At 42.3% G+C, this 25497-nt stretch overlaps 1 protein-coding gene across 1 annotated transcript in view; it reads left to right on the top strand.

Annotated features, from left to right (window-relative positions):
- Positions 1–6687: 6687 nt before the first annotated feature.
- Positions 6688–25497, top strand: part of LOC115302590 (nesprin-2-like) — a 93599-nt gene continuing 74789 nt past the window's right edge. The window contains exon 1 of the mRNA XM_029952528.1: positions 6688–6809. The gene's annotated coding sequence lies outside the window, so the exon portion shown is untranslated. The remainder of the gene's footprint in view (positions 6810–25497) is intronic.

The following is a 25497-nucleotide window of genomic DNA, read 5'->3' as shown; positions in this document are numbered from 1 at the left end:
CTCCATCCACATCATCACAAATGGCAAGATTTCATTCTTTTTGATTGCTGAGTAATACTCCATCATATATATATATATATATATATATATATATATATATCACATCTCCTTTAGCTATTCATCAGTCAGTGGACATTTGGGCTTTCTCCAGAGCTTGGCTATTGTTGATAATGCTGCTGTAACATCAGGGTGCATGTACCCCTTTGAATCTGTATTTTTGTGTCCTTTGGGTAAATGTCTAGTAGTACAATTGCTGGGTCATGGGGTAGTTCTATTTTTAACTTTTTGAGGAACCTCCATACTGTTTTCCAGAGTGGCTGCACCGGTTTGCATTCTCACCAACAGTACAAGAGGGTTCCTCTTTCTCCACATCCTTGCCAACACCTGTTGTTTCCTGTGTTGTAATTTTAGCCGTTCTGACAGGTGTGAGGTGATAGCTCATCGTGGTTTTGATTTGTATTTCTCTCATGATGAGTGATGTTAAGCATCTTTTCATGTGTCTCTTAGCCATCTTGCATTTCATGTGTCTTTTTTTGGAAAAGGATTTATTCATGTCTTTTGCCCATTTCTTTGCTGGATTATTTTTGGGTGCTCAGTTTGCTAAGTTCTTTATAGTTTTTGGTTACCAACCCTTTATCAGATATTTCATTTGAAAATGTTGTCTCCCATTCCATTGACTGTCTTTTAGTTTTGTTGATTGTTTCCTCTGCTATGCAGAACTTTTATTTTGATGAGGTCCCATAGTCCATTTTTGGTTTTGTTTCCCTTGCCTCTGGAGATGTGTCTAGGAAGAAGTTGCTACGGCAGAGGTCAGAGAGGTTGCTGCCTATGTTCTCCTCCAGGACTTTGATGGTTTCCTGTCTCACATTAGGTCTTTCATCCATTTTCAGTTCATTTTGTAAGAAAGTGGTCCAGTTTTATTTTTTTGTACGTTGCTGTCCAGTTTTCCCAGCATTATTTGTTGAAGACACTGTCTTTTTTCCATTGGATATTCTTTCCTCCTTTGTTGAAGATGAGTTGACTATGGTTTAGCTTTTTGAATTAGAAATAGAATTCATTTATAGTCATTTTCCCATTTTTGTTGTATAAATACTTGAGGGCTACATGTTTTCCCCTAATCACTGATTTGTTTTTTATAGATTATATTTTTATGTAGATATATATTGTTCCTATGATATTTTTTAATTTTATTTTATTTTTTATTTATTCTTATTTTATTTATTTATTTTTATTTAAAAAGTAGTTTAATGCTTTATTTATTTTTGACAGAGAGAGAGAGTCAGCATGAGCAGGGGAGGGTCAGAGAGAAAGGAAGAAACAGAATCTGAAGACAGGCTCCAGGCTCTGAGTGTCAGGTCTGATGCAGGTCTCGAACCCAGAACTACAAGATCATGACCTGAGCTGAAGCCAGGTGCTCAATCGACTGAGCCAGACCCTGTTTGTTTGTTTTTAGAAATTATGACTTTGTATATTAGTTTTCATTTCATCCAATACTTCTTTATTATATGTGCTGCCGAAGTGAGCACATCCAATACTTCTTTAATAGCACACTTTAAACTTTCTAGGTGGAAAGGATTGTTTGTTTTCTGATTTTGTTATCAATTTTTAGTTTTACTATAGTGTTTATTACTATTATTATTTAATTAAATACTACTTGCATTATTTGTAGTTTATTCTATTTTAAAAATTATTTTATAGTTTATTTATTTTTGAGACAGAGAGACACAGAGATTGCGCAGGAGAGGGGCAGAGAGAGAGGGAGACACAGAATCTGAAACAGGCTCCAGGCTCGGAGCTGTCAGCACAGAACCTAATGTGGGGCTCGAACCCATGACTTGAGCTGAAGTTGGATGCTTAACCCACTGAGCCACCTAGGGGCCCCTAGTTTTTTCTATTATTGAGGAGTACACAGTACTCCTTTGTACACAGTAAAAAGCAAATTTTCATGACCAAGTCTGTATGTGTTCAGGAAGAAAGGATACTCAGTTTTTGAGTTGTGAATTTGAATATATCCATGAGATCTACTTTACTATGTTTTTAGATTTGGTATATCTCTATTTTGATCCTTTAAACCTGCATTGGCTTTAGAGAGATGTTGATGTCTCTTACTTTTATTGTTATTTTTTAAAGTTTATTTATTTTGAAAGAGAGAGATTGAGATGCACATGAGTGGCAGAGGGGTAGAGAGAGAGGGAGAGAGAGAATCCCAAGCTGACAGCACAGACCAGATGTAGGGCTCTGTCTCAGGAACTGGGAGATCATGACCTGAGCCAAACTAAGAGTTGGACACTCCACTGACTGGGGTGCCCCTTTATTGTTTTTTATTGCAAGCGGAGCAGTATGATTAATTCAAAGATTTGCATTTGAGAGTAAAACAAACATCAAGATATACAACAACATTCTTCTAAATGATACATTTACTTCTGCTAAAAAAGTCTCCAAGTTCTAATCCAGGGACTGCCAGTACTAGATTTATGCCATTAGGCAAATAGTTTCTCTAAAGCCTGTCTTCTGTGTAAAATGAGGTGGTTATGGGGTATTTCTTTAATCCAATACTACTATAACTTACTGGTGCGATAAAAGTTCTTTTGAAATAAAAGCCACTGTTACTAAAATTATTGCAATAACAGCTGTTATTTGTTGAGTGTTTACTGCCTGCCAGGCTCCATGCTTAGCAGGTTACATACATGTTTCAACTGAAACGTGGCATATTCGTTTTAGTTTTTCTTCAGACTCTAGAATGTTGGCCTCTCTGATTCAATTGGCAGAAACTTGATGGGCTGGCTCAGTATTTTAGGAGACCATCTACTGCATAAGTTGGCAGAGCACACGGGGTTGTTGGCCCCAACTTTCTGCTTGAAACAGGACAATGGCCAGAGAGATCACTTTGGTCAAGGGAGCAATTAGCCAACATTTATTCCTGTCCGTTTTCCAGGTTTGGCCGGAAACAAGAGTGGACTGAGATAAGAGCTCAGACCTTTATGGGTGTGACTGGACTCTGGGCAAAGAGGAACAGAACCATTTTCCTGGCCAGCTATTTTCATCCCTGGCTTACACAAGTGCTCCCAATATGGTAAAACGTACTATGGGGAAAGCTTGCCCCCCGAGACCAGCAGACCTAGCGTCCTAACAGGGAGTGTTTAGCTCTAAGCCAAACTCATTTTGTATTTATAGAGACTTTGTTGTTGTTGTTTAAAGTTTATTTATTTATTTTGAAAGAGAATCTCAAACAGACTCCTCACGTCAACACAGAGCCCAGCGTGGGTCTCTATCTCAGGAAGTGGAAGATCATGACTTGAGCCCAGATCAGGAGTCAGGGGCTTAGCCCATGGCGCCACCCAAACGTCGCCCGTGGGTTGAGCGTCTGACTTCCACTCCGGTCATGATCTTCTGGCTCATGAGTTTGAGCTCCACATCAGGCTCACTGCTGCCAGCATAGAGCCTGCTTCGGATCCTCTGTCCCCTCCCTGTTTGTGCTTTCTCAAACATAAACATCAAAAAATATAGAAGTAGTAAGATGGTCTCACCTTGCCTCAGATTAATTAACACAGTAGCTGCCCCTTCAGCTAAAGATACTTTGTGTTGTTCTTAAACTCACTTATCCATCTGGCCAACCATTTAACATTATTATTTTCTATTACCATCAGGACTGATAAATATATGCTTCTAGTGTCAATTCTTCCTCCTTCTGTGCCCCTGGCAGAGACTCAGTTACTATTCAATTTGTATGCTTTCTTGCCAAATTTAGATGATGCACTACAATCCTTCTCAGTACAGCACCCAAATACGAGATGAGGATTTGCTCCTGGTATAAACTTCATTGCCATTCTTCGTTAGGCTCTGTGGATGCCAAGATGAGGAACTGGGCAAGTCTCCTGTGGGATACAGGAGTGTGAACAACATCTCTGGTTCAGAGCAATCCACACTGCGGCAGAGAGGCATTGCTGTCTAGCTTCATGAGTAGCCAATTGTTTTTTTAGAAGAAGTTTTATACTTATTTATTTATTTAGAGAGGGCACAAGTGAGTGAGGGGCAGAGAGACAGAGAGAGAGTGAGAGAAGCGGGGCTCATGCTCACCCAATGCGGTGCGAGAGCTTACGAACTGTGGGATCGTGACCTGAGCTGAAGGCAGACACTTAACCGACTGAACCACCCAGGCGCCCAGAGAGTGGTCAGTCCTTCAATGGCATGAGGATGTCCAACCCCCTTGAATGCCTCAGACCACGTTATTTGTCCTGCTCAGTACCACGTGTGAGTCCGTATTAAACCTCTGCTTCAGTCGTTCTCACCATATGCCACAGCATGCCTGTGAACCAAGTCCCAGATGCGCTTTCATTTGGATCAATTTGCAAAACTTGTGTTTTCAGCACGGTTGGAGCTGGCAAAATCTCTCAGGTGGGCTGTGGAGCCGAATGGGATCTTTTGCTAAAAATACAGAGGCTGGTTGTAAATAATAGCTGAGAGGCATAACATGACATCATACTGTGTTGTTGTACTGTCTCTGTTTTTTGGAGCATGGAGACTGTGGGCGGGGCTGGGTTCATGGCAACCCTCACCCGGCTAGTCAGACAGTTAAGCATAGCAGCCATCCGTTCCCATGCTCAGTGTTGTGTTTCAAAAGAACCGGGTGTGTCTCTGTTTGGCTTAGTGTCACATTTTATTTTCATTTCAAAGTGTGGAGGATCTCTTTCAGTGCTCCTGCCATTAGTCTAATTTGCTGGTTTGAAAGTGGGTATTACTTTTATACCCAAACTGACATGGCTGGGAGACACCACTGATCATTACAAGACTCTAACTGGGGACATCTGAACACATCTTGAGACACTTTATTCTGGACTCTCTTGAGCGCGCTAGATACAATATAGAACAATAGTCCTTTCATTTGAGGAGTAGTAGCATAGATGCCTAGGAGGGAACAATGATTAAGAAATATTCATAACATTTTCTCCAGAGGCTGTTGCCATGATGATTTTGCAGCATTTACTCTAAAGGAAATAACCGACATAAAATGGAAATGAATAGCATGAATAGAACAGAAAAGGAAAATAACAGACAATGCTTTGTAGATAGCTCCATATACCCAAGAGCCCAAACTTTCCCCACACTGGCTCTTTGATTTGTATGTATTGTATCAGGCAAAACAGTTCTATGAAAAGACACCCTAGGACCAGAAGGATCTTCTTAATTTATAGACCTTCGTTGAGACCCAAGCCATTAATAATAAATAATGCAAACCTAGGTAGTCTAAGAAGAGAAGTGATACTATCAGAATGATTATCTTGGAATTCAAGGAATGACACATAGATACTGTGGTGTTTTGTTGAGTTGAGCCATTGACCAACAGTAAACTGAATCATCCTGGTACTCACAGAGGAACAAGTTTTTGAAATAACTGTTCCAAGTTGTGGGTAAAATTTACAATTATTATTTTTAAAAATTAATATGTGTTAACTAAATGCATTATCAAAAGCTTAATGTCTGCTCCTTATCATTTGCTTTGGATCGCAAGCACCAAATTTAACTAAGTAATCCAGGCAAGGTTCTGTACCCATACAACATAGATGAGGTTGGATTTATAAGAAGTTAATTTGATTGCAATACAAACACACTAGAGAAATATTTTAAAGTCACTTCTTTACATAGTAATAGTGAGCTGCAAGAATACCACTCATTTAAGATTTGAAGTGCCTTAGCAATGCTGCAATAGCTGTAGGGAGGTCAGTGGGAGTCAGTTGACATCATCCTGAGTCCAAAGGCATTGAGTAATTTGCTGGTATATCAAACTGGCCTCCGCAGGATGGATTCCCAAGGATTTAACTTCCAGTGGAAGATGTATATGGTGTCATGAGACTGGGGCACTTCCTGGGAGCGCGGGGGCGGCTCAGTGGGTTAAGCATCTCATCCTTGATTTCTGCTCAGGTCATGATCTCCTGGTTCTGGATTTAGAGCGCCATAAGGGCTCCATGCTGTCAGCTCAGAGCCTGCTTGGGATTCTCTGTCTCCCTATCTCTCTGCCCTTCCCCCACTTGCACTGTCTCTCTTTCTCTCCCAAAATAAATAAATAAACCTTAAAAAAAAAAAAAAGACTGAGGCCGTTCTGGTGCAGGGTGGGGGAAGGGCCCAGTATTCTGCATTTTAACAAGGGTCTCCCCTTCCCTCCAGGTGATCCTGAAGTCTGGACCACGCTATTAGAAATACTGACCGAGACCGGAAAGGTCATCTACTCTCAAATCCTCATTTTACAAAGGGTCCATAAAGGTTAGATGACTTGATCAAGGTTTGGTGGCTAATTTGCACATCTGCTTTCTTACTCCCACCTCAAAGAGACAGGAGTCCAGGAAGGCTAGGAAAGTTCCTTGATGAAATCCAGCAGACAAGCTCTTCTGAGGGGGTTTGTGACATTCTTCCTATCCCCGTCGCTAACCTGCTTTCTGAGTTAGCCTCTACCCCAGACCCTCTCTGACGTCCCAAAGCCTGGAAAGAAAGTTGCCAGCCCAGGGCAGACGCAGGGCCCTGCGAGGTGGGAGGCGGCGGGGCTCCGCCTCCGGTGCTCCCGGGCTCGCTCACACTGGCCGCCGAGCGGCGAGCGCGGGACTTAGCGGCTGGCGGCGGGCGGGGAAGGCGCGGGGCGTGGTTTGCAGCTTTCAGAGCGCCAAGGAGCGGAGCGCGCTCTGCTGCGCCCCGAGCCTTCTGCTGGACCGAAAAAGCGAACGGGGAGAACGAGTAAGAGGCGCGATCGAGGGAGCAAGGCAAGCAGGGCGCCGATCTGGGCCCGCCCCAGCCCGCGCCCTTCGCCAGGCCAGCAGCGGGTGAGCGCGGCCGCGGGCCCCCGGCACCCCGGTGCGCCCCGGAGAGAGCGGGCTGTGGCGGGGAGGGAGAGCGGGAGGGAAGGGAAAGGGCGGGGGCGAGGGAGGGAAAGGTCCTCGAGCCGAGGGCGGGGGACAGCAGGCGCGAGAACCGACCCGATGTCGGGGTCCGAGCCAGGCCACCGGAAACTTTGCCCAGGTGGGGAGAGCGGGGTGCGTGGAGGGCGCCGCAAACTTGTCAGCGGGCGGGGCGCTCCGGGGATTGGAGCGAGCGCCAGCGGGTGGCGTTTGTCTCTCCGGCTTCTTTGTGTCACCTCCGGGCCCCAGCCCGCCGGTCCGCCCGGCTCTGAAAGGGGCTGCGCTGGGGGCTCGACCCTGATCCCCCTGCCGCCCCCGCCTGGCCCAGGCCCCAGCGCTCGGGATCCGCTGATTGTTTTCTTTCCTCGCGTCAAGCCTGGGCGGGAAAGATTTTGAACCCCGCGTGAGCTGGAGCGTGGAGAGCAGCGGCACGGAGATTGCCAAATCGTGGGCGGCGCGAGGCTCGCCCCGAATCCCCGGGAACCCGCGGGCCGGGGCGCACCCGGGCTGGAGAGGGAGCGGGGACCCGCGGGCCCCTGCGCTCGAGGAACCGCGGCGGGCGGGGCAGCCAAGCGCCCCCGAGCTGGGGGCGGTTCGGACGGCTCGGATTATAATTCCATTTTGATTGCTTGGGGTCTTTGTTGTCTGAAATTGCCTTGAGGGTCTGACGGTAGCACCTTTTCCTCCTTAGGTTATTTTCCTAATGTTAAAAAAAAAAAAGGTGGTGGGGGAGACTTGTGTGGAATCAGTGCTCCTCGAAACTACATGAGCCACCTTATTAGATGGAGCTTGAGAAGTCCCGTGTAACATTTGCCTTTGTGGACGCTTGTTATTTCCGAAAGTTATTATTTTCCCCTCCCCTAGTGGAAGGGAGCGTCTGAGCTAGATGCTAGCAGGCACGATTGTGTACAAGCACCGGCAAGTCAAAGCCGAACCGAGAGGGTTCTTTGTAGCCGCTCTATACTTTTGCATCTTTTTTCTTTTTAGAAGTTTGTTTGATTTCAAGCAACTTTCATCTGCTTTTTTCCATAGCTCCGAAGTCCTCCTTGCAGTTACTGTATGGTTGTGCCGGGATGGGTTCGGCCACGTTTAGGGTTGGGGGTTGCCATTAAACAGCTGAACCACACACACCTGGCCCTTTGGCCACTCTGGGTCCCTGCCTTGGAGACCCTGTGAATATCGCCAGGAGAGGGTGTTCATCTTTTATGAGATGGAATATTTGGCGTGTTTTTGTACTTGCATGCATGACTCCTTTAGTTTTATTTCTGAAAACTGTTGAGACTTCCCGAGACTTTTCCTGAGATAAGGACTAAATAGCCTTAGCCCCGCCATTATGCCCCTTCCCCCAAAGCACCACGAGGGAGAAGGGCGCAGGTGTAATCCTCGGTAAGTTTCTTTGTGATGAAGACTCTGGAGATGGCAAAATCAATAAAAAGTGGAAATTCTTAGTTCTTTGTTCACCTGCTCGAGTTAACTGAGCTTTATTTGAATTCAATAAAAGTAAAACTCAAACCAGTTTGGGTCAGCTTAGCCTTGTACATTAAGATTACTAAAAAAACATCATTCAAGTTAGCCCGATCAGAAATTTTACAAGCATTTTAGTGCATTAGTGCTAATTGCGTTTGCAGAATATCACAGTATGCTTAGAGAACTGAGTCACGATGGCATTATTCTAGGTGGTGCCCTCAGTAGTTATTAATTTTTTTTTAATGTTTATTTATTTTTGAGAAAGAGAGTGTGAGTGGGGGGAGGGGCAGAAAGAGAGGGAGACTCTGGATCCGAGGCAGGCTCCAGGCTCTGAGCTGTGAGCACAGAGCCGGAAGTGGGGCTCCTAAACCTTACGTCATGGCCTGAGTCCGGACCTGAGCCGAAGTCAGATGCTTAACCCATTGAGCCACCCAGGTGCGCCTGTAGTGGCTTAACACTTTAAAGTGATTCTCAAAAATAGAATCAGCCATGCCTTAATATGTAAGGAAAATGGTGAAAAGCAATTGATTAATTTGTCATTACTCATCATATTTTTAATACAGATTTTTAATAGTTTCACAAAATTACTTATTTACTCAAATAAGCTTTTACCATATGTCAGCCACTGTGCTGAAATCTGGGGTTCCAAATAAGAATAGTTACCATTTATGGAGTGCTTATTCTGTGCCAGTAAATGCTTTGCATAGATTACCTCATCATCGAATCCATATTTATTGAATGCGGGCGATGCATTGTGCTGGGTGCGGGCAGTGTAACAGGGCCGCTGTGGCTCCCGCGGCGGTGGGGAGGATCTGGGGAAGAGCCACAGAACGTGGGAAACGTTAGCAAACTAATTGCAGATTTTAAAATGTCAATCAGGGGCACCTGGCTGGCTCAGTCGGTTGGGCCTCCGACTTCAGCTCAGGTCATGATCTCACATTTGTGGATTCGAGCCCAGCGTCGGGCTCTGTGCTGACAGCTCAGAGCCTGGAACCTGCTTCTGATTCTGTGTCTTCCTCTCTCTCTGCCCCTGCCCGCTCATGCTCTGTCTCTCTCTGTCTCAAAAATAAATAAAACATTAAAAAAAATTTTTTTTTAATGTCAATCAGATGACGCACTTAAGATGACGGTGGGCCCGGAGCTTGCCCCATCCCGTCTTCCTCGTTTCCCTATCCGTCACCGTTTTGCTCTTCTCTGCTGCTCTTCTTGTTCATACTTCCACAGCCACTAGTTTCCTTGCTGTTTGAGGGACTTTTGGACCTGCTGTTGCCTCTGCCTGGAATGCCCCCTGCACAGCCCTCCTCCCTGTCTGGTTCCCTCCCTGACCCCCTTCACTTTTTTGCTCATTATTGTGTTTTCAGAGGCACCTGGGTGGCTCTATTGGTTGAGCATCTGACTCTGGATTTCAGCTCACAGTTCGTGGGTTTGTGCCCGGAGTTGGGCTCTGCACTGACAACATGGAGCCTGCTTGAGATCCTCTCTCTCCCCTTCTGTGTGTGTCTCTCTCTCTCTCAAAATAAGTAAACTTAAAAAAAAATATTGTGATCTCAAGGAACCTTGGTAAAACTCCAGATTTAAAATCATAGCCCCTCTTGCAACTCCCATTCCCTCTCCCCTGTTCACAGTTAATTTTTCTCCATGGCACTTACCACCATGGCACTAATATTTCTTACTCATTTGTTAATGGTCTGTCTTCCCCACAGGATTGCACTCCCCCAGTGCTGTCCTGTCACTGTTGTATTCTAAGAATCTGGAGGTGCCTGGCCTGCAGTAGGTCCTTAAGAACTGTTGTTGAATGAATGTTGAATAGAAAGAAGGAGACAACGGGATGCAGAGACTGAGCCCAGGGGCTCCGATGTTAATGGTGAGAAGGCTTCTCTGTGGAGCTGACAGTTAAGCTGTGTCTTTGATGAGAAGGAAACCGGAGATGGTGGGGAGCATAGAGACACGGAAGATCAGGAGGGGAAATAGCATTGAGTTGGGAGCGAGCGTGACGGCGTGTGGATTTACTGGAATTGGGAGAAGGTGGTTGTGCCCGAGCACTGTCGCTGGAGGGAAAGAACTAGGTGAAGATGGAGTGGGAATCAGGGGAGGGATCAAGCAGGGCCTGCCTTGTAGGCCAAGGTTGGCATAAGTTCACATTGAATCCTTGTATACCCTATTAGACCTGTTTTACAGTGTATAAAACTTGGCATCAGGTAACTTTCCGAGGTCACCTGGTAGGTGAATGGCAGAGCCTAGGCCAGGAAGCCAGGCTCTCTGACTTCAAGACGCTTATATCAGCTCACAATGCCAACATCAAAAGGCAGTCCCTGTCCTGATGGACGATCCATTGCAATATATACATGCAGGAAAAGCCGTATTCTTCGGGACTTTGGTGGGAGGGAAGCACCCGGTTCTTCCTGGGAGTGGAACGAGCCAAACTGGAAACACTAAATCATTCTTCCCTTCTTTATTATTATGAAATAGTTCAGATTGGCTACATCTTAATTAAGAAACAACATTAATGTTAAATGTGATAGCCTGTTGTTCGGGGTTTCACTGTGTGTTCACTTTTTATCGTTGCTTGCTTTCACATCGACCAATGACCTGTGACCTATGCCCCCCTTTTCTGCTTTTCCCAAGTAAAGAAGTGTGTCAGGAATAGTGTAGAATCACGTATGTTTAAGCCTGTAATTCTTCAGGCTTTCAGATTGCAGGTTATGTTCTTCTTTTTCGATTGTTATCTTAAACTGTCTGCACTTGATGGTTTGACTGGATAATTCTTTTTGAATATTTTTTTCAAGTTTATTTATTTATTTTGAGAGAGACAGAGACAGCATGAGTGGGGGAGGGGATGAGAGAGAGGGAGAGAGAGGATCAGAAGCAGGCTCTGCACTCTCAGCCCAGATCACGACCTGAGCCGAAACTGAGAATCAGATGCTTAACCGACTGAGCCACTCAGGCGCCCCTAGTGTGATAATTCTTATACTGGCTCTGTTGAGTATAGTTGACACATGGTGAGCCACACATGTGTGGAGTGTAAAATTCGCTAAGGTTTTTACTTCTGTACAGGCCTGTGAAACCATCTCTCCCTTCGGCCCCTCCCTCCACCTGCATTCTCCTACCCCAGACAACCAAAAATAGCTTTCTGACCCTATGGATTAATTTGTATTTTTAGAATTTTATATAAATGGAATCATATCGCATGGTCTCTTTTTTGTCTGACTTCTTTAACTTAGTGTAATTATTTGGAGCTTCCTCCATGTTGTGTGTGTCAGTGATTCATTCCTTTTTGTAGCTGAATGGCATTCCATTGTATGGATATACCCCAGTTCATTCATCCATACACCCATTGACTGACCTTTGGCTTTTTATTCCCCCCCAGTTTTTGGCTATTAAAAATAAAGCTACTGTGAACATTTTACAGTCTTGTGTAGGCATCTACCTTCATTTCCCCTAGGTAAGTGCTTAGGAGTGGAATGGCTGGATCATATGGTAGATACATGTTTTGAAGCGGTCACACCATTTTACGTTCCCAGAGTTGTGTATGAGACGTCTCCATCCTTGCCGATACTAGGTGTGGTCAGGCTTTTCACAGAAGTCTGCTAGAGACGTAGCGGTATCTCACTGTGGTTCTAATTTGCATTTCCCTGATGACTAATAATGATATGCTTATTTCCCATCCATATGTCTTCATTATTGATGTTTCTGTTTATATTTTTTGCCCATTTTTTTAATTGGGTTGGTTGCTTCCTTATTATTCAGTATTGAGAATAATTAGACATATATGTTTATATATACATATATATGTATTTGTTTACATATATATGCACGTTTATTTATTTATTTTTAAGAGAGAGAGAGAGAGAGTGTGTACACACACAAGCAGGTCAGGGGAGGGGCAGAGAGAAAGAAGGAGATGCAGGACCCAAGGCAGGCTCCAGGCTCTGAGCTGTCAGCCCAGAGCCCAACACAGGGCTGGAACTCATGAACCGTGAGATCATGACCTGAGTGGAAGTCAGAAGCTTAACGGACTGAGCCATTCAGGAGTGCCACTTTTTAAAAAAATTTTTAAAAAATTATTTTTGAGAGAGATAGCATGAGTGGAGAAGGGGCAGAGAGAGAGAGAGAGAGAGAGAGAGAGAGAGAGAGAGACAGTGACAGAGGATCTGAAGCAGGCTTTATGCAGACAGCAGAGAGCCTGATGTAGGGCTTGAACTCACGAACCTGGAGGTTCATGACCTGGGCTGAAGCCAGATGCTTAACCAACTGAGCCCCCCAGGTGTCCCCCCATGTATTCTTTATGTTTTCTAGATACAAGTTCTTTGTCAGATACATTATTTGCAGTATTTACTTTCAGTCTGTTCCTCGCCTTCTCTTAACAGTATCTTTGAAGATCAGAAGTTTTAAATTTTAATGAAGTCCAATTTATCAATTTATTCTTTTACAAATTGTACTTTTGATGTGGTACCTTGAGAAATTTTTGCCTAACTCAAGGTGACAAAGATTTTTTTCTAAGAGTTCTAAAACTCTTAGGAAAGCCATATAAAAGAATGTAAACCTATAAACTTTTCATTTTACATTTAGGTCAGTCTACTTTGAGTTAATGTTTATTTACAGCGTGAAGTATGGGTTGAAGTTTACCCTACTGCTCCTGGGAACCCTTGGCAATTTCTAGAGTCAGATAATATATGGAGACAATGTCTTGTGTGTGTTAGGGGTTGGGGGGTGGGCGGCATTTGCTGTTGGCATCTTGTGGGTCAAGACCAGAGATGCTGCTCAAGGTCCTACAATGAACAGGAGAAATCCTCTAAACAAAAAATCATTGATACAAAAACGTCAGTAGTGCCAAGGTTGAGAAACCCTGGGCTAGAGGTTTGTCACTTTAATAGACCTTTTCAATGAACCAACTATTGCTTTTATTGATACTCTCTTTTGTTTTCCTATTTATTTAATTGACTTTTCATTCTGAACCGTATTATTTCCTTTCTTCTACTTACTTTGGGTGTAATTTGCCCTTCTCATTCTAGTTTCTTTATGTCATTGATTTTGTGACTGCTTTTCTTTTGCTGTATAGATGTTTAGTCCTGTAAATTTCCTCCCGAGTACATCTCACAAATTTTTAATGATATCTTATAAATTTTGATATGGTATGATTCCATTTTTATTCAGTTCAAAACACTTTAAAACTTTTTGTTGTTGTTGTTATGCTCTCTGACCCTGAATTGCCCAGCAGCATATTACTTAGTTTCCAAATATTTGTGGATTTTCTGGAGATCGTTCTGTTCCTGATTTCTAATTCAATTCTACTGTGGTCAAAGAGCCATACTTTGTATGGTTCAGATCTTTTTACATTTATTGAGAATTATTTTATAGCCCAGAATATAATTTCTTTAAGTAAATGTCTCATGTGTATTCAATTACACCATGTCAGAGGAATATAATATCAACAGGACTTATCCCTGGTCGTGTTCACCTTCATCACCTGGCTGAGGTAGTGTTCGTCACGTTTCTCCCCTGTAAAGTTACTTTTTTCTCCTCCTTCTGTACTGCACTTTTTGGTAAGGAAGTCACTATGTGCAGCTCATACTTGAAGAATGGAAAGGTACGCTTCACCTCCTTGAAGAGTGTCACCTTTTTATGCAGCGTGATGATCTCTGTTAAGTGGGTTGTTTAGACCACTTATAAAGTGGTTATTAATGGGGCACCTGGGTGGCTCAGTCGGTTGAGCCTCCAACTTCGGCTCAGGTCAGATCTCACGTTCGTGGGTTCGAGCCCCGCGTCAGGCTCTGTGCTGACAGCTAGCTCAGAGCCTGGAGCCTGCTTCCGGTCCTGTGTCTCCTTCTCTCTCTGCCCCTCCCCGTCTCATGCTCTGTCTCTCTCTGTATCAAAAATAAATCATTAAAAAAAAAAATAAAGAAAAAGTGGTTATTCATATGGTTAGGTTTAAATCTAGAAACTTTCTATATGTTTTCTGCTTTTTTCATCTGTTCTTTTTTCCTTTTTTCTCTTTTTTGGTCTTTGGATTTATTGCTTTTATATATATTAGTATTTTTATATATTTATTGAGTATTTTCTATTTTATATCCTTTTTTTGGCTTACTGGCTATCATTCTTTATTTTGTTATTTTAGGAGCTTCTTTAGGGTTTATAGTATATACCTTTATTTAAAAAATTTTTTTTAATGTTTTATTTATTTTTGAGAGAGGGAGAGAGACGGCATAAGCAGGAGAGGGGCAGAGAGAGACGGGGACACAGAATGGGAAGACAGGCTCCAGGCTGTCAGCACGGAGCCTGACTCAGGGCTCGAACCCACAAACCATTAGACCATGACCTGAGCTGAAATCGTATGCTTAAGTGACTGAGCCACCCGGGCACCCCTATAGTACACACCTTTAACTCACCACAGTTTGCCTTCCAGTGTTTTTATCCCAGCTCGTGTCCAGATGAAAAATCTTGTTTATGATAGTGTATTTCCATCACTCTCCTCTTGACCTTTGTGTCCTTGTCATATATGTTATTTTTTGTCTGTTGTAGACCCCATACTGCATTGTTAATTTTGTTTGAACAGCTAGTTTTAAAAGGGATCTAAATAATAAGAAAAAAAATCATATGTGCCCATAGAGTTATACATTTTGTACTATTGTTGTGTTTTAAAGTTTATTTATTTATTTTGAGAGAGAGAGAGAGAGAGAGAGAGCGAGCACAAGCAGGGAAGGGGCAGAGAAAAGGGTGAAAGAGAATCCCAAGCAGGCTCCACACTGTCAGTGCAGAGCCTGATGGGGGGACTCGAACTCACAAACTATGAGATTATGAGCCGAGTCAAAATCAAGAATTGGGCATTTAACCAACTGAGTCACCCAGGCACCCTTACATATTGTATTATTGTTAAATGAAATTTTTAAAAAAATCATTCATATTGAGGTGATGGATATGTGTGTGTGTGTGTGTGGGTCTACACACACACACAAAGTTGTAAGTTAGAATAAATTTTAAAGAAGTAGTGAAATTCAGAAATTAGAGCATAATTTGTTTTCTTTAAAAAATTTCTTTTCTTTTCTTTTCTTTTTTTTTTTTTTTTTTGAGAGAGACAGACAGTGTGAGCAGGGGAGGGGCACAGAGAGATGGAAACACAGAATCCGCAGCAGGCTTCAGGCTCTGAGCTGTCAGCACAGAACCGGATGCGGGGCTCCAACTTGTGAACCATGAGATCATGACCTGAGCGGAAGTCGGACACTTCACTAGCTGAGCCACCCGGGCGTCCCTGCGTGGTTCTTTTTCTTAAACTAAATCTATTGAATTGCCGTTGAGCAGATTATGGCTATAATACAAAGATACTTCAGGACATTGTTGGGTTACAGTATTCAGAACACCTGGACTTGGAGAACTCTCCAGATGGGCACTGCTGAGTGTGCTGAGTCTTCTTTCCTCTGGGCAACTCTAGTCTGAGATGCAGTTCTTGGATCTCTCTGGAATTTGCCATGCACTTGTTCCTGGCTGTCTCCCTTTGGGTCCTGCCAGTGTTTGCTCCTTGTCATCAGTGAGCAGCTCCTCTCCACCCGGGGATGCACATGTGCCCCGATTCTGAATATTAATCCACTGACAAACACTTGGCTGTAAATGAGTGGGCAGACTCCGTTCGCTCAACAAATGAATTTATTTTGTAAACGTTTATTGAATCTGGGCTCTGGACCATTTCTGAAAATTCATGTCCCTTGCTCTTAGAAAGGCAATTGTCTGGTAGGAGCAAGGAATCCAGTGTGGTAACTGGTGATCCCTGCAGAGGAGATGCGCCCAGGGCAGGGGAGTGAGCCTAACACGGTGCTTCTCAGAGGTTGTTCCGGGGGGGAGCAGCATCGAACCTACTGAATCAGAAACCTTGGCGAGTGGGGGGGTGCTGGCAATCTCTGTTAAGAAATTTTATTTTAATGTTTATTTATTTTTGAGAGAGAGAGAGACAGAGCACAAGTTGGGGAGGGGCAGAGAGAGAGGGAGACACAGAATCCGAAGCAGGCTCCAGGTTCCGAGCTGTCAGCACAGAGCTGAGTTACCCAGGAGCCCCAACCCCACTGTACTTTAAAAGCAGTGCTGGTGGTGGCACCTGGGTGATTCAGTTAAGCGTCTGACTTCAGCTCAGGTCATGACTTCGCGGTTCCTGAGTTTGAGCCCTATGTCAAGCACTGTGCTAACAGCTTGGAGCCTGGAGCCTCCTTCGGATTCTGTCTCCCTCTTCCTCTCCCCCTCCCCTGCTCATGCTCTGTCTCTGTCTCTAAAAAATAAATAAATGTTGAAAAAATTAAAAAAAAAATAAAAAAAACAAAGTGTTGGCACTGATGAAGTATCATGTAAAACATTAATCGCTATGTGGGTAAAACAGAAATTCAAAATTGTGAGGTTATGCCTGACACGGAGCAATTGTAAATTGGGTTTTATTTTTATTTATTTATTTTTAAAATGGTTATTTATTTACTTTGAGAAAGAGGGAGACAGAGAATACCTGTAAGCACGTGTGAGTGAGGGAGGGACAGAGGGAGAATCCCGAGCAGGCTCTGTGCTGTCAGTGTGGAGCCCGAGCCCACAGACTCACACACTGTGAGATTGTGACCTGAGCCCAAATCAAGAGTTGGATGCTATACTGACTGAGCCACCCTGGTGCCCCATTAATTGGCCTTTAAAAAACATTATAATGAAAAGTTTCACATGCATTCAAAAGCAGAGATAATAGTGAAATGGCTTCCTGTGTAAACATTACTCGATATTAATAATTATCAAATCCTGCCAATATGGTCCTAACTGCACCTTCACCTGTCACCCTTTCCTAGATTATTTTGAGGTAAATTCCTCATATATTATTTCATCCATTAATAATTAGATTTTAAAGTATTTGACCTATTAAGATGCTAGAGATAAATATGAAACTGAATCCCAAATAGGCATTTCATGGTTACACATTAAATAATAGATCACGTTTATCTGGAGTTCATTTACACAGAAGGCAGTAAAACAGAAGACTGGTGTAGAGACATGTGTACATAGATACCTATTAAAATTCACTAAATATAAATATACTGGGTATATTAGTGAATACACTCTTTTTTTTAATTTAATTTGAGAGAGAGAGAGAGAGAGAGAGAGTCTTAAGCAGGCACCGTGCTCAACACAGACTCTGGGCTCCATCTCATGACCTTGGAATCATGAACTGCGCCAAATTAAAGAGTCAGACGCTTAGGGGCGCCTGGGTGGCTCAGTTGGTTAAGCGTCCGGTTTTGGCTCAGATCATGATCTCATGGGTTGTGGGTTCAAGCCCGGCATCAGGCTCTGGCTGACAGCTAGCTCAGAGCCTGGAGCCTGCTTCGGATTCTGTGTCTCCCTCTCTCTTTGACCCTTCCCTGCTCGTGCTGTCTCTCTCTGTCTCTCAAAAATAAATAAAAAACATTAAAAAAAAAAGACGCTTAGCTGACTGAGCCACCCAGGTGCCCCATTAGTGAAGACATTCTATCAGAATATTTTACAAACCTTCATCATCATGATAGCAATATATACATTACACTTCCAGATAATATTCCAGAAAAGTAAGCAAGAATACACACCCATGTACTGCCAAAATTGAAATATTTTGCTTGAAGGGGAAGCTTTAATTTGAAAGGCATGTTTTTGGGAAGGGAGGTATCATAAAGTTTGTTAATCTTTAGGCAAATTTTTTATATATTTAAATTAAAAATTCTCATTATTTTAGCAATTCTGTTGCTTTTTTGCAAAGAAATGGTATTGGGGCACCTGGGTGGTACAATCGGTTAAGGTTTGACTTTGGCTCAGATCATGATCTCATAGTTCGTCAGTTTGAGCCCCGTATAGGGCTCTGTGCTATCAGCTCAGTACCTGGAGCCTGCTTCGGATTCTGTGTGTCTCTCTCTCAGCCCCTCCCCCATTCGTGCTCTATCTCTCTCTGCCTCTCAAAAAAAAAAAAAAAAAAGAATAAATGTTAAAAAATTTTTAAAAATCCAGTCATCTTAGTCCATGTGTTACACACAGTCTTTTCATTGAGATTAGAGCTCAATTAGAGTTCAGGCTGCAAGATACTTCCTGTTTTCCAGGTGTGCCTGCCCGTGTGCAGAATTAATCCATGCAGACATAGCACCTGTTTCCTCCTGCTCTGGTTTTGCACTAAAAGTTGGGGTATCTTGAGGAAAAGAAGGTTGTATTACAGCTGAGACCTTCAGGTTTGGCTGCTTCTGTGTGATGCAGTAATTAATGGGTCATACCGTAGGAACTGATTTTTGTTTAAAAAAAGACTTCAATAGGGGCACCTGGGTGGCTCGGTCAGTTAAGCATCTGACTTGGGTTCAGGTCACGATCTCAGGGTTTGTGAGTTTGAGCCCCGCATCGGACTCTGTGCTGACAGTGCAGAGCCTGCTTGAGAGTCTCTCTCCCTCTCTCTCTCTGCCCCTCCCCTGCTCACTGTCTCACTCTCTCTTTCTCATCTAAATAAAAATAAAAATAAATTAAAAAATAAAAAGATTTAGTTACTCAGAAGTAATTTTCATCTTAAGTATAAGTTGAAGCAAAATAAACAAAAATAAGTAAAGACTGTTTCCGATGCCCCCAAGACAAATAATAAAGGAAAAATCCCCCTACAACCCAAATGCATCTAAGCTGTTAGTACTATGGTAGGTTACATCCCACATATGATGGGATCATTTGCTAGAATAATGGATGCTAGGGCTTTTAGTTCAAAATTTTGAGCTAGTGATTCAGAAGGAAACAATAAAGGAATGCCTACAATTAATTCTGTTTTTAAAACTGTTACAGGTTGTGTTTTACGATTTGCACTTGTAGGTTGACAAGAAAAATGGGTCACAAGTGTTCTCTTGAATATCCTTTCTAAGCACTCATTTCTTGACACTGAGTAAGAATCTTTCCTGTGTTAATAGACTTTTGTTTAAAAGAAAGTCTGTCACCTTTGTAGTCTTTGTACTTTCTTTCATTATGGGAAGCTTCAACTTAGTTGCATAACAGTTAATTTCATAAGTAGTGTTTAGTCCAGAACTGGTTATGATTTCTTCTAGGCCAGATGAAAAGAAACTCCAGAATGTTAATAACCAGAGAGGTTGATGATTTGGTTACAAGACTCTGTCGGTGATGCTTTCTGAGACTTGGGAAGTAAGCTTGCCCCTTTTGTGAGTCATCATGTTGTCTCCCAGTTGGCTGTGTGTTTTCTTAGTAACTGCTGCTGGTTTCAGGTTTGAGCAGGACAAGTATGCCTTGGAATGATCCAACATATTCTTTTAGGTTATATACGCCTGTTAAACCTTAAAAACTGTGTTAATGTTGTCTGTTCCACAAAGAAGGGAAGGTTCGATGGTCTGCCTGTCCCTCCCTTCCAGATTATTATTGTTTCCTGATTTGCTCTTTATGGGTTTGGGGGTGGGGGTAGGAAAAGAGAAAAATAAGCGAATCTGGGAGACATTGCAGATGTGTATTTATGACCCCGGAGGAGGCCAGAGCCAAAATGGCCTCCATGTGCTGATAGGATAAATATAATTTACTAGAGTCCTGGTCTCGGGGAATACTCTCATGTGTATAAAGTACTAAAAGAATGAGGGAGTATACTGTAATGATTACGAGCATGGCTTCTGAAGTCAGACTGACTTTGATTCAGATCCTGGCTTTGCCATATACTAGCTGTATCACTTTGGACAAATTACATAACCTCTCTGAGTAGAGTTTCCTGGTCTGTAAAATGGAGGCCAAAATACACCTTACCTTAAAGGAGTGTTGTGAATGTTACCGAATTAATACACAGTTGAATACTGCAGAACACACACTGTAGTAAATGCTAGTTACATTCTGTTCAAGGGTGCAGTGAACAAGGGGCTGAATGTTAGGCATTTAGGGTGACAATCAGAAGTGAGCAGATATGGCCCCGTCCTTCAGGAGCTGGGGGAGATGGCCTTGTCAACGAATTACTCTAGTATGATCCAGAATGAAAGAAGGGCAGGCCAAGTGCTGTGGGTGCATAAAGTCAGTGGTAATTAATGCCTACTTTGGGGAAGTTAGCACTAGTCTTGTAGAACATTGACATTAGATTTGGGTGTATGGCCAGGCCTAGAATGTAGGGCAGGACTTTCCTGGGTGGAGAATGGAGGAGAGTGGATTGCAGGCTGAAGAAGAGCATAAAGTAAAGCTCAGGGCTCATGGCAAGATGTGTGGGCAGAGGTCTCGCTAGATGCTTCATGGTTAGATCTTGGGGATGTTTGATGACGTAAGTAGACTGTATTCTTGCCAGTAGGGAACCACGCTTGGTGTGAGCTCTGTTTCAGGATAATATTCTGAAAGATGTATTGGAGAGGCAGGGAGACCAATTACAAGGTGTTTTAGAAATCCACTTGAGTGACAATGAAATTCGGAGGAGAGTCAGAAGGTATTGAAAGGAGATGGAAGAGAGAATTCTAAAGCTCTGCTTCATACTATTTTCACTTTCCATCTGCAGTCCCTGTCCCTAGAGATCACCACTGTGTACAATCTTGTGTTTGTAACATTTGAATGTTTCTGAACACTTAGGACCCTGGCGGTCGTGAAGCAGACTTGCTAGAATTTGTGCTTTTCCTTTCTCACTTCGACATTTGGTATCAGGGTTTACTACTGAGATTTCATAAACATGGATTCTTTATACTGTGTTCTAAAAGCCTTTTGTCATCCAGTTTAACTTACGTTAAATGCTATTGGATCATCTTTCAAATCAGTGACGTACCTTTGATTGGAATTTAGAGACCTTGATCTCATTTGTTGCTAAACCAGTTCTGTTAGTTAATTTATTATACAAGTTTGCCAGTTAGCTGCAACAGTGGGCAAAAAACATGTTCCATCTTCTTTATTTATTTTAAAGAGGAGAAAGGTCAGGAAGAGCCGAGACTTTAAACCAACAAAAGTCCATTTTAGTTCCGTCACTGTATTGATCTGTTAGTTACTTCCTGTGTTGAATGCTCAGATGTGCCCTGTGCAAATTTCACTAACAGAGTCATGGGATAAGTGAGCTCATTAGCTATATCTTACCCGTTGGGAAGTTTCTTTTAAGGACACAGAGTTTGGATCCTGCATATTTGTGTCCAAGCAAGCCTTGCCAGTGACTTGCTGATGATTTGGAGCAAGTTACTGTACTTCTCTGTTTTCCTTAGTGGGGTGGATAGTGTTTGTCTTATGGATTTTGTGAGAGATGGTATGTATCTGCCACAAGTGAAGCACTAAATAAATATTAACTCTTAGTTCTTCCTGTTTTATCATGAGTACCATGAAGAGAATCTACAATGTTGGCAACCTATGTAAGAAGAAGTTACCTGTTTTTAGTTTTAAGCTATAACAAAGGAGAAGGCCTTGCTACTTCACTTTTTTCCTTTTAAGTTTATTTATTTATTTTGAGAGGGACATTGAGCAACAGTGGAGAGAGAGTTAGAGAGAAAGCGGAAGAAGAAGAAAGAGAGAGAGAGAGAGAGAATATTCCATCTCTGTGCTAACAGTGCGGAGCCGATGAGGAGCTTTAAGTCGTGAACTGTGAGATCATGACCCGAAATGAAATCAAGAGTCAGACTCTTAACTGAGCCACCCAGTTACCTCACTGGTAACTGCTACCTCACTTCCTTAGCACCGTAGATTGTCAGAAGGAATGGGCAAATAGTGAGATTGAGGTATCTTTTCAAACAGATGGAAATCTCACTATCTCTCTTAGATGGTCTGGTTCCTAAGTGGACAAGCTTCAACCAAAAGATTACACAGAGATTTTGTTTGGTCTTAGTGGTCTTCTCAAGATCTTTTGGTATTTCCGGTTCTGGTCCACTCTAGAAAATACTGTTGGAAAGATAAAACATTTTGGGGGAGTGTTCTAATTGTTCATTGATGAGGAGGAAACAATTTAGGTGGTGTTTCTTTTTGAGGATGTTTTATGTTCTGTGTGTTTTAGGGGAGTCAGAACGGGTCAGGGATATTTCCATGGGGAAGGCTTTGAGAGAACAAAAGAATATCTCTTAGAAACCTCAAAATGTAATCTGAAATTCCATGAAAAGAAAATTTTGTAATTTTGTAATCCGAGTTATGGAGGTAAGGGGTCAGAAGGATTATTATGTTTTAGGAAATTTATTTTTACAGGGAAACACATAATTTCTAAATATATTAATGAGTTAAAAGATACACTAAAGAAAAAGTGATCTCAGGGGCACCTGGCGGACTCAAGTCAGTAGAGCATGCGACTCTTGATCTCAGGGCTGTAAATTCAAGCTCCACAGGGGATGTAGAGATTACTTAAAAACAGAGTCTTAAAAAAAAAAAAAAAGAAAAAAAAAGAAAAGGCAATCTCAGAACTAGACAGAATTAGGGTTTTTGTTTGTTTGGTTTTTGTTTGTTTAAGTAGGCTACATGGCTAGCAGGGAGCCCAATTCAGGACTTCAACTCAAGACTCTGAGATCAACACCGGAGCTGAGATCAAGTCTAATGCTTAACCACCTGGGCCACCTTGGTGCCCCAAGTTTCATTTTGTTTTGTTTTTTAAAGCTGGACGAATTTCTAGTTGCGTCACCACACATGTCATAAGTAACAAGAAAGATAATTTAGTATACACAGAGGTGCCTTCTGTTCTTTTCCTGAGATAATGTGACCTCTGATCAGATCATAGAATTGTGTCCACAAAATTGGCAAATATGTATCTTTAGGGAAAACTCCAATAAGTCTGGTTGTTTCTCTTCAGGGGAGAAACTTCTGACATATTTAGAAATGAAAAGGAAACTAGTTTGCAAGCTGTCTAGCAAGTTGGGAGGGAAGCCTGGATGGGGGAATGGTCTCACAGTTTGAAGTTCATTTCAGAAACCAAATCTGTTTTTCAGAGACTCCCTCTATTTCCATAGTTGCTTGCTTCAGCGACTTTTTAACAAATGAATACCTGTTAGGGGAGTTGCACTGCTGGCTGGCACTCTAGAAGACACAGCTTCTAAATCACACAGCAGTTAATTTTCAGCTGTGTGTGGGGTTTTTTGTTTTTTTGTTTTTTTTCTTTTTCCTTTGTCTACTTTACCACTAACCAGTCTGAATGCTAAGACTTATTGGTTGGGTAAGATTGGGTGTCAAATATTTAGTTTGAACGCCCTGCTGATCGGCACAATTGCACAGGAATGAAGGGTTCTTTAGAAGTGAAGAGTTAAGGAGGAACACGAACTCAAAAAGAACAGAAAGGAGCTCTATTTGGGGTGGGGGGGGGAGATTTGAACTTTTAAAAAATTCCCCTCAGACAATTTCCTTAAAATTCTTGTATGGAAGTCGTAATCTAAAGTTAGATGAATGTCATTTTTAAAAAATGTCATAGCACATTCTTAAACAAAATATTATGTACTAGAATCTGTGATCTACTTATTAAAATCTACAATGTTTTACCAAGCCATCTAAGGATTTGCTAGTTTGTTTTGTCACTGTGCAAGTCTTGGTAAATTATTAAAGTTGGATTGTAGGAACTAGAGCGGAACACTTTTCTCTATGAGGAGTCTTGGCGGTGTGTGAAATAACGGTCTGTCATAAGAGAGATAAATAATTGAGTAAAAACAATATCATTTCTAAGGTATGAATTCTAATCCTGGGTTTAGCCCCAATAGCTCTTATGCTCTTATATTCATGAATAAATCATTAGCCCTAGGGGTCTCAGTTTTCCCCACCTTACAAGTATCATGATTATGGAAAAAAACTATAAGCACAACTAAATACAAAGTATATTTTATCTTGGACCAATCTTTACTGATAGTCCTTGCTTTGTTCTCCTTAAGCCTAGCCAGCCAGCTCTCACGGGTCTATGATCATCACAGAAGAGAGCACTGGAAAGAGGGTGGTGGGATCACAAAAACCGTTCCTGGGGTGACTCCAAAATGTGTAGGTGCTACCCATGAAGAGTCAGTGAGCCTTGTCTCGAGGTAACTTACGCCACCTGTACAGAAGCAGTGGCGGGGGTTGTTTTGTTAGAGCACAGAGAGGTCCACAGCCATCCTGCTGAATTCAGTTTAGCATCTGAGAACTGAATGCTGCCCAAATCCTCGTATTTCACCGAAGAGGAGCCAAGATTCAGGGACAGCACGGTCCCACAGGTAACTGATAGAACAAGGAATAATCACTATCTCTGGATTCCTGGCTCCAAGCTCTTGCTGTCCTATGTTTGTGTATGTATATTTACATGGTTATGTATTATTTAACATCTATGAAGTAAGTACTTATGTGCTTCAGCATCGTATTTAAGAAATGATGGAACGCCTGGGTGGCTCAGTCGGTTAAGTGTCTGCCTTTGGCTTGGATCATATCTCACATTCGTGGATATGAGCCCCACATCAGGCTCTGTGCTGACAGCTCAGAGCCTGGAGCCTGCTTCAGATTCTGTGTCTCCCTCTCCTTCTGCCCCTCCCCCGCTTGGTCTCTGTCTCTCAAAATAAACTAAAGATATAAATAAAATTAAAAAAAAAAAGAAATGAAATATTGCTAACCTGGTTGTGACCCCTACCTCCTCAGAGGTGAATTTGGGATGCATTTCTTTGCAATTTTGCATGCTGCGAATGTTAAAGGCAATTCAAAGTATTTCACAATCAATAGTGTGTGGGCCCGGACACTTGGCCATAAACCACAGATCAGCCATGCCAAGGTATGCTGGCTACATATCATGGACTCCTAAGCATTTTTTTTTTTTTTAAAGGGAAGCTCACCCAATGTGGGGCTTGAACTCAGGACCCTGAGAATCAAGAGTCACATGCTCTACTGATGGCATCAGCCAAGCACTTCTGCTAAGCAATATTTTTTTAAGATCACATGTTAGTGGACATCATTCCATATGCATTTTTCTGCAAGTTGCTCTTTTCCCCCTCAACTATATGTCTGTGAGCTATGCTCATATTGATATGTGTAACTTTGATTTATTCATTTTTGTTAATATTCGATTGCATGAAGATATCACAGTTTACTTATCCATTCACTTATTTTTGGATATTTAGTTTTTTAAAATCCTTTTTCAGGACTCATCATTCCTATTATTTGCTTATTTTCCTGTTAGGTTGTTTGTCTTTTCCTTATTGTTTTGTGAGTATAATATTTTTTGTGTTTCTTGGGAACTATTATTTAATAAACAAATAACATTAACATCTCTACTTAAGCT

Source organism: Suricata suricatta, chromosome 9 (genome assembly GCF_006229205.1).
Source record: "Suricata suricatta isolate VVHF042 chromosome 9, meerkat_22Aug2017_6uvM2_HiC, whole genome shotgun sequence".
Classification (NCBI taxonomy): domain Eukaryota; kingdom Metazoa; phylum Chordata; class Mammalia; order Carnivora; family Herpestidae; genus Suricata; species Suricata suricatta.
Note: the sequence above shows the minus strand (reverse complement) of the source record. Positions and strands in the feature narration are given on the sequence as shown.